Source organism: Pan paniscus, chromosome 5 (genome assembly GCF_029289425.2).
Source record: "Pan paniscus chromosome 5, NHGRI_mPanPan1-v2.0_pri, whole genome shotgun sequence".
In the NCBI taxonomy this organism is placed as follows: Eukaryota; Metazoa; Chordata; class Mammalia; order Primates; family Hominidae; genus Pan; species Pan paniscus.
The window spans coordinates 45,398,958-45,412,011 of record NC_073254.2 but is presented as its reverse complement, the minus strand read 5'-3'; the positions used below and the strand labels follow the sequence as shown (position 1 = coordinate 45,412,011).

Below are 13,054 nucleotides of genomic sequence, written 5' to 3'. Positions count from 1 at the left end.
CACTTGAACAGCTTTACCACTTAGAAATTTCTTCTGCCAGATACCCTAAATCATTTCTTTCAGTTCAAAGTTCCACAGATCTCTAGGGCAAGAGCAAAATACCACCAGTCTCTTTGCATAGGAAGAGTGACCTTTACTCCAGGTCCCAACAAGTTCCTTATCTCCGAGACCACCTTAGCCTGGAAAAATATTGTCCATATCACTGTCAGCATTTTGGTCAAAGCCATTCAACAAGTCTCTAGGAAGTTCCAAAGTTTCCCACATTTTCCTGTCTTCTGAGCCCTCCATGTCTTGAGGAAGTTCCAAACTTTCCCTCATTTTTGTGTCTTCTTCTGAGCCCTCTAAACTTCTAACCTCTGCCTGTTACCCATTTCCACATTTTCAGGTATCTTTATAGCAGTACCCCACTTTACTGGTACCAATTTACTGTATTAATCCATTTTCTTTTTTTATTTTTATTTTTGAGACAGTCTTGCTCTGTCACCCAGGCTGGAGTACGGTGGCACAATCTCGGTTCACTGCACCCTCCACCTCCCAGGTTCAAGCAATTCTCCTTCCTCAGCCTCCCAAGTAGCTGGGATTATAGGCGCCAACCGCCATGCATGGCTAATTTTTTTTGTTTGTTTGTTTAGTAGAGATGGGGTTTCACCATATTGACCACCAGGCTGATCTTGAACTCCTGGCCTCAAATGATTCACCTGCCTCGGCCTCTCAAAGTGCTGGGATTACAGGCATGAGCCACTGCACCCAGCCGTATTAGTCCATTTTCATACTGCTATGAATAAATACCTGACACTGGGTAATTGATAAAGAAAAAGAGGTTTAATGCATTCACAGTTCCACATGGCTGAGGAGGCCCTCAAAATCATGGCGGAAGATGAAGGAGGAGCAAAGGCATGTCTTACATGGCAGCAGGCAAGAGCGTGTGCAGGAGAACTACCTTTATAAAACCATGAGATCTCATGAGACTTATTCACTATCACAAGAAGAATAGCATGGGAAAAACCTGCCCCTCATGATTCAGTTACCTCCCACCAGGTCCCTTTCATGACACGTGGGGATTAAGGGAACTACAATTCAAGATGAGATTTGGGTGGAGACCCAGCTAAACCATATCAGACACCATTCTAATGGAAAACAGCTCAGCTGAAAGAATCCTGCCAAGAACTCATGCTACCTGTCTGTGCAGCAATTCAGAGTCATGAATTCTTGTTAAGCTATGTGATTTTTCTACGAGGATGCCAAGTCTACTTTCTGATTAATGGACCTCTCTTAATCAGAAACAAGCACAATTTACACTCATAATTTTTTGCCAAAATATATAACCTTAAACATCACCTCTCTCCCCTGCTTGTCAGTTCTCATCAATTAATCTGGTCTGAAGAAGAAAAAAAAACTCAGTTAAGGGAAACCAAGTGCACAGAGGATTTCTTGAAGAATATATTTTGCAGATTATGCAATTACAGACATTTGCAGCACTGTGAATTTGGACTGTTTGTTTTAACCCTTCACAGAATCTCTTACAGTGAATTGTGCTTTGGCAGTCTGCTCTCAGCTTGCAGGGACTCAATAAGAATGGGATGTAATGCAAAATAATTTATGGATGATATGGTACAATGTGTAGAATTTGCTTTAAAAGATCTCCAGCTGAAAAAGTGGTAGAAGTAGATTAAGTGAGTATGGTCAACTTTTGACAGTTTTTAAAACTTTGTGATGGATACAGCAAGACTCATTATATACTCACGGCTTCTGTGTATGTTTGAAATTGTCATCATAAGCAGAGTTTTTTAAAAGAGGCATAAGAAGTTCACCACTGTCTTTACTATAGGGATATTGTTAAAGATTTATTTTATTCATTACTTTGCAAACCAGTATACTTTTGACAAGAAATTAAGAATGATCTTAAAACTTAAATAATACTTATCTTAGCCCTGCCTAGTACAAAGTAAGCATGTAATAAGCAACAGTTATTGTTTATTGTGTAATGATCTCATCAGAATTCATTTGTGGGTATTAGTAGCCTGACCTCCTTGGAACTTGGAGGTTTCCTTTGATATTGGACAAAGTACAAAGAAAACAGTATCTTCTGTAAGGTTAGTTGTAAGAGGTTTTCTGGTAGCATACTGAATATAGGAAGAATTTCTGAAAGAACCTTTAAGAACTCTAGTGTCTCAATCCAGAAGGTAAAAATTTAATATGAAGTATTAAAAAAAAAAATGCACCATGACTAACCAGGAGTACAAAGATAGCTCTATGTTTTAAAATATATTCAAATGTATCATATTCAAATATATTCAAATTTTAAAGATAGTTTTATATTTTAAAATATATTCAAATTTATCATCTCTGTAGGCCAAAGAAAATAAGCCATATGATCACCTTGATTATGATAAATGGTTCAACTGGCTAACATTTGAAAAACAATAATAATTAGAATTATCTCTCTATACTCAAAATCAATTCCATATGAATATAAATGTGGAAATTTTTTAAAGTGCCAAATGAAAACAAGGGATGAGATTAGGGAGGAAGAAAACTACTCTGTGCTTCCCGGCTTCGTCTTTGATCCTGTTCCATCCTCAGAGATTGCAGAGTAAGTAAACTGTGACAGCTCTCTCACTTTTGCATCTTGACATATTCCCCAACCTCTCTCATCTACTTGAATGCCGATTCCTTTATTGCATTCTAGGCTTTATTACATCAATTTTTCAATTCCTGCAATAACTAGATTCCATAATAAGAAAAGACTGTACTTGGCTGATTTCTTTCATAATGTACCTATTAATATTTAAGTGTGAATTCCTTAAAGCTCTTGTGATAGGCTTCTCAAGGCATGGCAACATTCCTCACCTCTCTTCTGCTGTATGATATTATATTACTGTGTCTCTGTGATAACAATAAAGAATTTGACTGCCCTTTGTCCCTGGTTCCTAGGAGGGAAACTAAATCCTTGGAATCTCCTGAGTAATATGAGTATCTTTGTTATTCATGAGCCCCTTGGATCACATCTGGGCTTATGCTAAGAGAGAACTCACGATGGGAGGTTGGTCATCAGAAAGATCACATAATAAAAGGATTGGGCCTTAGAGCCAGCCCAACCTCGACGGAGGGTGGGAGGACTAGAGATTGCGTTCAATTCGGTGGCAAATGAGTCAACCAATTGTGCCTATGTAATGAAAACTCTGGACGCCAAAATTTGGTGGAGCTTCCTGGTTGGTGAACACATCCATGTGCCAGGAGGGTGACACAGCCTGATTCACAGAGAGAAGACACAGAAGCTCTGCATGGGAGATCCGCCCAGACCCCGCCCTACGTGTGTCTTCATTAGTCTGGTCCTCCTGATTTGTATCCATTGTAACAAGCCTGTAATCGTAAGTATAACATTCTCCTGAGTTTGGTGAGTTGTTCTAGCAAATTATCAAACCCGAGGGGGTTGTGGGTACCCCCCAGATTAGTAGCCAGTTGGTCAGAGGAGCGAGTAGCCTGGGGACCTCCACACTTGTGGCTGGCGGCGGAAGTAAGGGCAATCTCATTGGGGCTGAAACCTGTAGTTAGTGTTGTGCTGCACTATTCCAGTCCCTTATCCACCTACATTCCTGTCATTTCCTTGTCGGGGCCTTGCTGTGATGTCTCCATTTGGGTGATTTCATAAAGGTTAGAGATGAGGGAGGGCAGATTTACCTGGAGAACAAATTCCTAGGCCTTTTGATACTTTTTTTTTTTTTTTTTGAGACAAGGTCTCGCTCTGTTACCCAGGCTGAAGTGCAGTGGTGCAATCCAGGCTCACTGCAACCTCGCCTCCCAACCCCCACCCCCACGCTCTGGGCTCAAGCGATCCTTCCACATTAGCCTCCAGGGTAATTGGGACCACACGTGCGCACCAGCACGCCCAGTTTTTTTTGTTTTTGTTTTTGTTTTTTTTTCTATTTTCAGTAGTGAAAGGGTTGCCCAGGCTGGTCTCAAACTCCTGAGCTCAAGCAATCTGCCCCCCTCAGCCTCCCCAAAGTGCTAGTATTACAGGCATGAGCCATCGCGCCCAGCCAATATACATTCTTAACAATTTTTTACTTACCAATTCTCTGTTCTGGCTTTGTATCTCTGATTTCACTAGATTATCCCTGTTTTGGCAAACACTAACAATATTTATATAAGTTTAGCCTATATGCCTTAAAGACGTTTTCTCCTACTTCCAGAACTTTCTCAGTTGTGTGTGTGAGTACGCCTGGCTTTTCATCAAAGAGCTTTGCCGTCGTGATGCTTCCTTTTCTGTGAACACAGCAATAAATAGATTCTGCAAAACAAATGAGTGAGTAACTTTTTTTTTTTTTTTTTTGAGACAGAGTCTCGCTCTGTCACCCAGGCTGGAGTGCAGTGGAGCTATCTTGGCTCACTGCAGCCTCTGCCTCCTGGGTTTAAGTAACTATTGTACAATAGTGATCACTGCCACAAAGTCAAATATACATTGTTTATAATCTCTGAATTGAAGTACAAATTTTACTTTCTCTTTTTTTTTTTTTCCTTTGGAGATGGAGTCTCCCTCTGTCACCCAGGCTAGAGTGCAGTGGCAGGATCTCAGCTCACTGCAACCTCCGCCTCCTGGGTTCAAGTGATTCTCCTGCCTCAGCCTCCCGAGTATCTGGGATTACAGGCACATGCTACCATGCCCGGCTAATTTTTTGTATTTTTAGTGGAGACGGGGTTTCACCATGTTGGGCAGGCTTGTCTCGAACTCCTGATCTCAGGTGATCCGCCTGCCTTGACCTCCCAAAGTGCTGGGATTACAGGCATGAGCCACCACACCTGGCCTTTTTTTTTTTTTTTTTTTAATAGAAATGGGCTTCCCCACCCACCCCCACCTGGCGTGGTGGCTCATGCCTGTAATCCCAGCACTTTAGGAGGCTGAGGGGGGCGAATCACCTGAGGTCAGGAGTTCGAGACCAGCCTGGCCAACATGGTAAAACCCCATCTCCACTAAAAATACAAAAACTTAGCCGGGCATGGTGGCACGTGCCTGTAATCCCAGCTACTCAAGAGGCTGAGGCAGGAGAATCACTTGAACCCAGGAGGCAGAGGTTGCAATGAGCTGAGACCGCGCCATTGCACTCCAGCCTGGGCAACAAGAGCAAAACTCCATCTCAAAAAGAAAAGAAAAGACAAAAAAAGAAATGGGTTCTCACTATGTTGCCTAGGCTGGTCTGGAAATCCCAGGTTCAAACAATCCTCCCTCCTTGGCCTCCCAAAGTGCTATGATTACATGTGTGACCCACCATGCCCAGCTGTAAATATCTTTAATTGTAAGTGTGTAGCATTCCATACAATCCAAGCACAGTTTTATATAATGGGTTGAGCTAGATCAACAAGGTTATAGATGGCTGGTTCATGATCACCAGGTTGGTGGGTAAAATCAGCCATTAATCTCCTATGAAAGGCCAGGTACAGTGGTTCATGCTTGTAATTCCAGCACTTTGGGAGGCCAAGGCAGGTGGATCGCTTGAGCTCAGGAGCTCAAGACCAGCCTGGCCAACATGGTGAGACCCCTCTCTACTAAAATACAAAAAACTAGCCGGGCTTGGTGGTGGGCGCCTGTAGTCCCAGCTATGTGGGTGGCTATGGCAAGAGAATTGCTTGAACCCGAGAGGCGGAGGTTGCAGTGAGCCGAGATATTGCCACACTGCACTCCAACCTAGGCTACAGTGAGGTAGGAGTTATTAAGAAATTATTTTAGGCAGATAGAGAGGAAAAAGGTCCATGGAAAATTTTTCACAGCTCTTGTCTAGCATGAAAGCCCTGGCTCTTAGACTTGGGCCAGCAACCTTTGATATGCAAATGCTAGCTGTTAGAAACTGGGTCCACCCAACATGGCTATTCCCACCTTTGTCCTCTTGCCCTTGCCCCTACATGTGCCTGGCAGCATGGCCGCCCCCACATATCCCCACCTGTGTGGAACATGACACAGCCCTAAATTTGCATATTAAAAGGCTAGGGTGGGAGGGCCAGCTTTTTCGCCGGCTACATGAATGACATGCCTGGTCAAACCAATCCCCTGAGTCCTATGCAGATCAGATACTGCCTCCTCCACCCATCGAATATAGCTGGCTGGTATTACCTAAGTGCGGGGTTCCATCTCTCGGCTTTGGAGCCCCCCTCCCTCTGTCTCTGTACAAGGGAGTTTCTTCTTTCTTTCTTCTCCCTTCTTTCTTGCCTATTAAACTCTCCGCTCCTTAAAACCACTCCACGTGTGTTCGTGTCATCTTATCTAATTCGATGTGAGACAAGAACCCTGGTGTTCCTCCACTCATCGGAGCCATATCAACAGATGGTGACTCTGTCTCAAAAAAAAAAAAAAAAAAAAAAACCTCTGAAAAACAGAATTTAAAACTTTAAGTGGGCAAACATCATTTTTATTTTTTTAAAAAGTCAACAAATTCTTATAAACAACATTCTTGGTCTCAAGTAACAAGTTGACAGTTTGAGCATCAGCTGCAGAAGATAAAAAAAAAATTGAGGTATTTGCAAGAAGCTCTTGCTAGAAGGAATAAGAGAGGCTGAGCATTGAAGCCTGGGCCAGGTGAGCTGTCTTCCTTGCCTCCCCACGTTCCACACCCCAGACACCACTGATGGGGAGCTTAGGAGATGAGGGGTGGAAGGAGGAGGTGAGGCTGGGTTTCCTCCAGCTCAGGGATGTTGTCTTGAATCTCCTCATTGAAGGATAAGGAGGAAAGTGATGTCCCTACCAAGGCTGACAGGCTAAGGAATGGGAAAGCATCTTTGGAGGTCCCCAGGCCGACTACTGAATATCCTGCCCCAGGTGTCCAAGCTCCACAGTGTGGCTGGTGGGTGTGCCCTTGGCACCACTTTCCCCATGTGCTGAGTCTTCTGGGAAGCAGGCAGCACAAATGTGAGGACACGCTAGTGCCTCGGGGACCCTTCACTAAGACCGGCAGCTACCCCTTCCCCAACCTTTTTGCCCCTCTCTTTCAGAGATGGAGCCCATCCAGAACCCAGCTGTGCTGCTGCAAGGTACATTCTGTCTCCCTCTCTCTTTCTCTCTTTCCAGCACACCAAATTCCCTACATTCCAGGGAGGGAGTTATCTCAGTCTCCAACTGCCCCAGAGTGGTGAGCAGCATTCCACACACTCCAAGCATATAAGGAAGAAGGGCAGTAGGCTGGGGACTGGCAGAAGGAGCTCCCTGGGCAGAAGAGCCAGGAAGGTAGCTGGGTAGGAAGTAACCTGCATGGGCCCAGCCCAAGGCACTAGAAAATCAGCCTTCCCCAAATAATCACAGAGGCTTCCAAACGTGCCCCACCCCTTCAAGCTCCCTTCCCAGGGCTCTGCTGCTCCCTCTCACTTTCTCTTGCTCTTTTTCCTTCCCACTCTAAGTGTCCTACTTCCATCTTCTTCCCATCTCTTTGTCTCTTTCTTCCCTCTCGGGCCCACCTTTGGCTTTTCTAGGCTTTGATAAAGAGTTTCCTGAGGCTCACCACCGGCAGCTGAAATCTGGTCTCCTCTTCCTGCCTCTGCTTGCCTCCGTGGACTCCTAGACATGCTCCTTGAGCTTGTGGGCAGGCATCTCAGCACAGCTGTGGGATCTGGGCCTCAGAGACCCCCAACTAGCCTGTGCCTAGAATCGTATTTCAATAGAATGATTTCTTTTGAATCTTATTGATGCAGAACTTTGTTCCTTAAACCCTAAAACCAGGTTCTTGTCACACAAGCAGGAAAAGCTAGGAACGCAGACGCATTGAAGGGTGAGGGGAACAGAATTTATTGGGTGAAAAAGGAAAAGAAGAAAAGAAAAACTCTCAGCAAAGCAAGAAGAGTTCCTGCCAACAGCACCCCCACCCCCAGACTGATTCCAGGCTACACACAAGAACTGAAGAGGCCAGGCTCCTCCCCAACTGCACATGGCACGAACTTCCCGTGGCTCCACCCCCTTCTCCCAAGTGCATAGGCAGGTCAGAGATTCTCTGGGGACCCTTTCCCTTATCTACCTCCTGCATCTATCAATATGGTGAAACCCTGTCTCCACGAAAATTATGAAAGTTAACTGGGCCTGGTGGTGCATGGATGTGGTCCCAGCTACTTGAAAGGCTGAGGTTGGAGAATCACCTGAGCCCGGGAGGTTGAGGCTGCAGTGAGCTGTGATTGCACCACTGCACTCCAGCCTGGGTGACAGAGTGAGACCGTGTCTCAAAAATAAATTTAAAAATAAAATAAAAATAAAGAGTTGCAGCCTACAATGTACCATTTGGACTAGTGGGAAGCATAGCCTCTGGCAGAGCCTAGAGAAGGAACTTTGAGGGACGGGGAGGAATAAGAAAGGAATTTAATCTGACTGGGTTGGCCAAGTATACATATTCAACAGGTTACAGAAGGAGCTATGAATATTCATGAAAGTGGTCCTGAAGCACATATACTGAATAAACTAGTATATTGCATACGACCCATGTGCACCTTAGGGTGGAGACTTAGCATTTAAATGTATTACAGCTGGCCAGGCGCGGTGGCTTACACCTGTAATCCCAGCACTTTGGGAGGCTGAGGCAGATGGATCATGAGGTCAGGAGATCGAGGCCATCCTGGCTAACAGGGTGAAACCCCGTCTCTACTAAAAATACAAAAAAAATTAGCCGGGCATGGTAGCGGGTGCCTGTAGTCCCAGCTACTCGGGAGGCTGAGGCAAGAGAATGGCATGAACCTGGGAGGCAGAGCTTGCAGTGAGTCGAGATCGCACCACTGCACTCCAGCCTGAGCGATAGTGAGACTCCGTCTCAAAAAAAAATTAATTAATTAAAAAAAATAAATGTATTACAATTAGGTCTTATACATCAAAAGGTCTTTTCAGGACACAAGCGAACTCAAGTATGCAGCATCTGTAAACCAGCCAGAACCAGTCCATGGTCAGTAGTTTTCTTATCAGGAGAAGGTTACTGAAATCAGTCTCGTGTTCAATCCAAGCTGTAGTTTTGGCTGATGGACGATCTGCAAGCTGTTTTAATCTTGCTTATCTCAAGGCCAATGTTTGTTTGGCTGCTAGAGAAAAATTAAAACCTTGTGGCAGAACACTTTTTCTTTAAGTGCAGGGGTGTGTGACTTAACCCTGACCTGCCATGGCCTTAAGTCTTGTTTATAGCTTGGTCTTTCATTGGCTCAAATACTTTGTTCTGTCAGTCTTATGATCTCTGGTTTATTAATGCTGGTCAGTGGTTGTCTAAACCACAAAAGGGATGAGGTATGATGAGGCGTGTCTGACCTCCCATCCTCTCCTGGCTGGGAACTCAGTTTTTAAGGTTTCTCTGGGGTCCCCTTGGCCAAGAGGGGGTCCATTAAGTCAACTGGGGGGCTTAGGATTTTATTTTCAGTTTACAAAATTATCTCACTATAGTCTCTCAAAAGGAGTCTGTGTTCTTCCCTGAAAGAAAGCTGACATCCCCTGCTGCTGGGGGTTAAGGGTGGCAGGGTCACACATAAACCAGGTGTCAGAAGGGCTGTGGGCAGAGGCCGGAGCAGCCTGATTAAGGTGGGAAACCCCAGGGTTGTTCTTGATAATGAACTGAGGTGGAAAGGGAGAAAGGCAGTTGTTTTGTGAATCCACTGGAGACACTGAGCAGCGGACAGAAAGCAGATGTCAGGGAATGGGAACCGGGGAGCTGAGTGGGTCCATCCTAAAAGGGGCAGCTCTGAGGCGTTCCTAACCTTTTAGTGCTGCAGGCCTTGTAGCCAAACTTTGTGCCCTACCCACTTGTCCTCTAAGGTTGCCATTCAGATGGCTCCGCCTTTAAGCCCCTGACACTGTTGAGGACTTACCCTAGTCACAGGAGCACTACCCATGGGTAGGGCAGGCTAGAAATGTCAGTGCCCTGGGGGCAGCCCTCAAGTGAAATGGGATTTGGTGAAGAAATGCCCCAGCTTCCTCAAGGGTAGGACGACTCCGAGGCATGCTCTATACAGTAGTCTCTTGAAGGTCCCAGTGGGATTGAGCCAAGGAGTTCATTAAGTTCATTGCTCATCGATGCACCCCATGCTGGCTTCTGCCCTTTCCTGTCTACTTTATCAATTATGCCAGGGATTTCCTCTCTAATAACCTCCTTGCTTCAAATCTTTGTCTCCAGATCTGCTTCTGAAGGAAACTAACCTAAAACAGACCCCTTTGGCAATTTGTGAAAGCTGCTGTACTTCTGAGAATAATGGTGGGGTTTTGTTTTTTGTTTGTTTGTTTTGAAACAAGGTTTTGCTGTGTTGCCCAGGATGGAGTGCATTGTCATGATCATAGCTCACTGCAGCCTCCACCTCCTGAGTTCAAGAGATCCTGCTGCCTCAGCTTCCTGAGTAGCTGGGACTACAGGTGCAGGTCACCACACCCGGCAGAATAGTGTTTTAAATGTATAAAATAAAATAGATAATGATAGATGCAGGAGACAGATAAAGGGGAGGGTCCCTGGAGAATCACCTGCCTGCACACTGGGAAAATGGGGTGGAGCCACGGGAAGTTCGTGCCGAGTGTGCAGTGGTCGGGGAGGAGCCTGGCCTCTTCAGCTACTGTGTGTGGCCTGGAATCAATCTGTGGAGTGGGGACCTGTTGGCAGGAACCCCCCTTGCTCTTTGCTGAGAGGTTTTTCTTTTCTTCTTTTCCTTTTTCACCCAAAAAATTCCATTCCTCTCACCCTTCAAAGTGTCTGCCTGCTTAACTTTTCCTGGTCATGTGACAAGAACCCAGTTTTAGCTGAACTGAGGAGCAAAGTTCTGCATCAGTATTGCCAGGCTGGTCTCGAAGTCCTGGGTTCAAGCGATCCACCCACCTCAGCCTCCCAAAGTGCTGGGACTGCAGATGTGAGCCACAATGCCCAGTCAGCAGTAACTCTTTAAAAGAAATAAAGCTCTCCTTTCCAAATTTATGATTTTTCTTTTCTTTCTTTTCTTTTTTTTTTTTTTTTTAAGAGACAGGGTCTCACTCTGTCGCCCTGGCTGGAGTAAATAGCTCCCTGCAGCCTCAAACTACTGGGATCCACTTCAGCCTCCTGAGTAGGTAGGACTACAGGCGTGTGCCAGCACACCTAGCTAATTTTTATTTATTTATTTATTTATTTATTGGTAAAGAAAGGGTCTCACTATGTTGCCCAGGCTGGTCTCGAACTCTTACCCTCAAGCAGTCCTCCCACCTCCACCTACCAAAGCGCAGGGATCACAGGCAAGAGCCACTGTCTGCCCAGCCTAAAGTTGTGATTTTTAAGTTAACATATCATTGTCAAATTAATTTGTGTTTTCTGTTTTTTCCTCACCTAACCCTGCCTCCCTCCCACTCTTCGCACCACCCTGCACTTCCAAGCCAAGAGAAAGGACTTTGTGCTCCTTCACCTCAGAAACCTGAACTCAGAATTTCCTTGTAGACACTTTTCAGGCCTTTGTTTGCTGGAGACTGGAGTTCCCTGAGAGGATTAAGGGTGTGGTGGGGAGTGTCTAAAGGAGCCCAGTGCCTTGAGGGCAGCCAAGAAGACAGAGGCCCTGGACTGGATACCAGCTGAGGTAGGTGGATCCCTGTGGGGTGGAGACCATCCCCAGCTCCACAGCCCCAGGCATGTCAAGGGCTATCATCAAGGCCTCAGAGGAGACCAGCTGCCTGGGGCACCTCAGGAAGCTGTACCCTGACACCTGGACTCCAGAGTCCACAAATATATCTGTACCCAAACCAGTGGGCAAGCAAAGAAGCCCTTGCCTTTGGGAGACCTCAGGATGTTGACCATGAGAACATCATGGATGGGCGCGGTGGCTCGCTCCTGTAATCCCAGCACTTTGGGAGGCCAAGGCAGGTGGATCACCTGAGGTTAGGAGTTCGAGACCAGCCTGGCCAACATGGTAAAACCCTGTCTCTACTAAAAATACAGAAATTAGCCAGGCACAGTGGCAGGTGCCTGTAATCCCAGCTACTCGGGCGGCTGAGGCAGGAGAATCACTTGAACCTGGGAGGCAGAGGTTGCAGTGAGCCAAGATCATATCACTGTGCTCCAGCTTGGGCAACAAGACAGAAACTCCATCTCGAAAAAAAAAAAAAAGAAAAGAAATCATGGACTCCAAAAGGCCTGAAGTGGAGAGTCCTGAAGCCATCTCAGACCATGAGGCCACCCTAAGGGTAGAAGGAAGCACACTAAGATGACAGGAACAGAAGACAGGAGCCTGGGTCCATCATGCCAGGGAGCCTCCACACCTGCCCTGGACGTTTCATCTCAGACCTCGTGGACAAAGCAGAGAAATAAATATCTACCTTGTTTAAGCCACTTATTTTCAATTTTTTGTTTCAAGCAGGCTTTTCATGAAGGTCCCAGTCTGACAGCATTAATTGGTGGGCTAGAATTTGTGGACGGTTTCCATGTATGTATTCTGCAAAACCATCCATAAGAAAGAGTTGAACAAGTCTTGGGACTAGCTAGAGAAGTGGGCAAAGAAAGAGAGGAAGTGGCCGGGTGCGGTGGCTCACGCCTGTAATCCCAGCACTTTGGGATGCTCAGGCAGGCAGATCACGAGATCAAGAGATTGAGACCATCCTGGCCAACATGGTGAAACCCCGTCTCTACTGAAAATACAAAAATTAGCTGGGCATGATGCCATGCGCCTGTAGTCCGAGCTACTCGGGAGGCGGAGGCAGGAGAATCACTTGAACCCTGGAGGCAGAGGTTGCAGTGTGCCAAGATCGTGCCACCGCTCTCCCGCCTAGCAACAGAGTGAGAATTCCGTCTCAAAAAAAAAAAAAAGAGAGAGAGAGAGGAAGTAGCCTCTCCACTGCCCCTGCCATGCCTAGAAGGTTCCCCAGCATAAGAAGAGATTATTTGCATCTCAAACAGCACAATAGGCAGCCTGCTGGGTGGCCGGGGAAACTGTCCAAGACAGGACCGTACCAGAGGCCTTTTCTTGTCCTTTGAATATTTCAACTTCTGTTCAGGAAGGCTTGGGCTTTCCCAGGACAAAATAATTTTTAACATTTTATTTGTCTTATTAAATATTAAATAAATATATTTGTAAAAGATACAGACATGAATAACAATGATACAAAGAATGA

The 13,054-nt window shown here is 45.7% G+C and overlaps 1 long non-coding RNA gene across 4 annotated transcripts; it reads left to right on the top strand.

The window, feature by feature from the left end:
• The first annotated feature begins 2,918 nt into the window (after positions 1 to 2,918).
• LOC129397942 (uncharacterized) lies at positions 2,919 to 12,275 on the top strand. 4 transcript variants are annotated; one of them, XR_008625590.2, is made up of 4 exons: positions 2,919 to 3,371; positions 4,194 to 4,306; positions 7,703 to 7,958; positions 11,330 to 12,275. It is a non-coding gene; the product is annotated as an uncharacterized LOC129397942 (long non-coding RNA). The 4 variants fall into 4 exon arrangements; XR_008625592.2 differs by lacking the exon at positions 7,703 to 7,958 and adding an exon at positions 6,982 to 7,020 and having other exon boundaries at positions 2,925 to 3,371; XR_008625591.2 differs by lacking the exon at positions 11,330 to 12,275 and having other exon boundaries at positions 2,930 to 3,371; positions 7,722 to 9,347.
• The last annotated feature ends 779 nt before the right edge of the window (positions 12,276 to 13,054 follow it).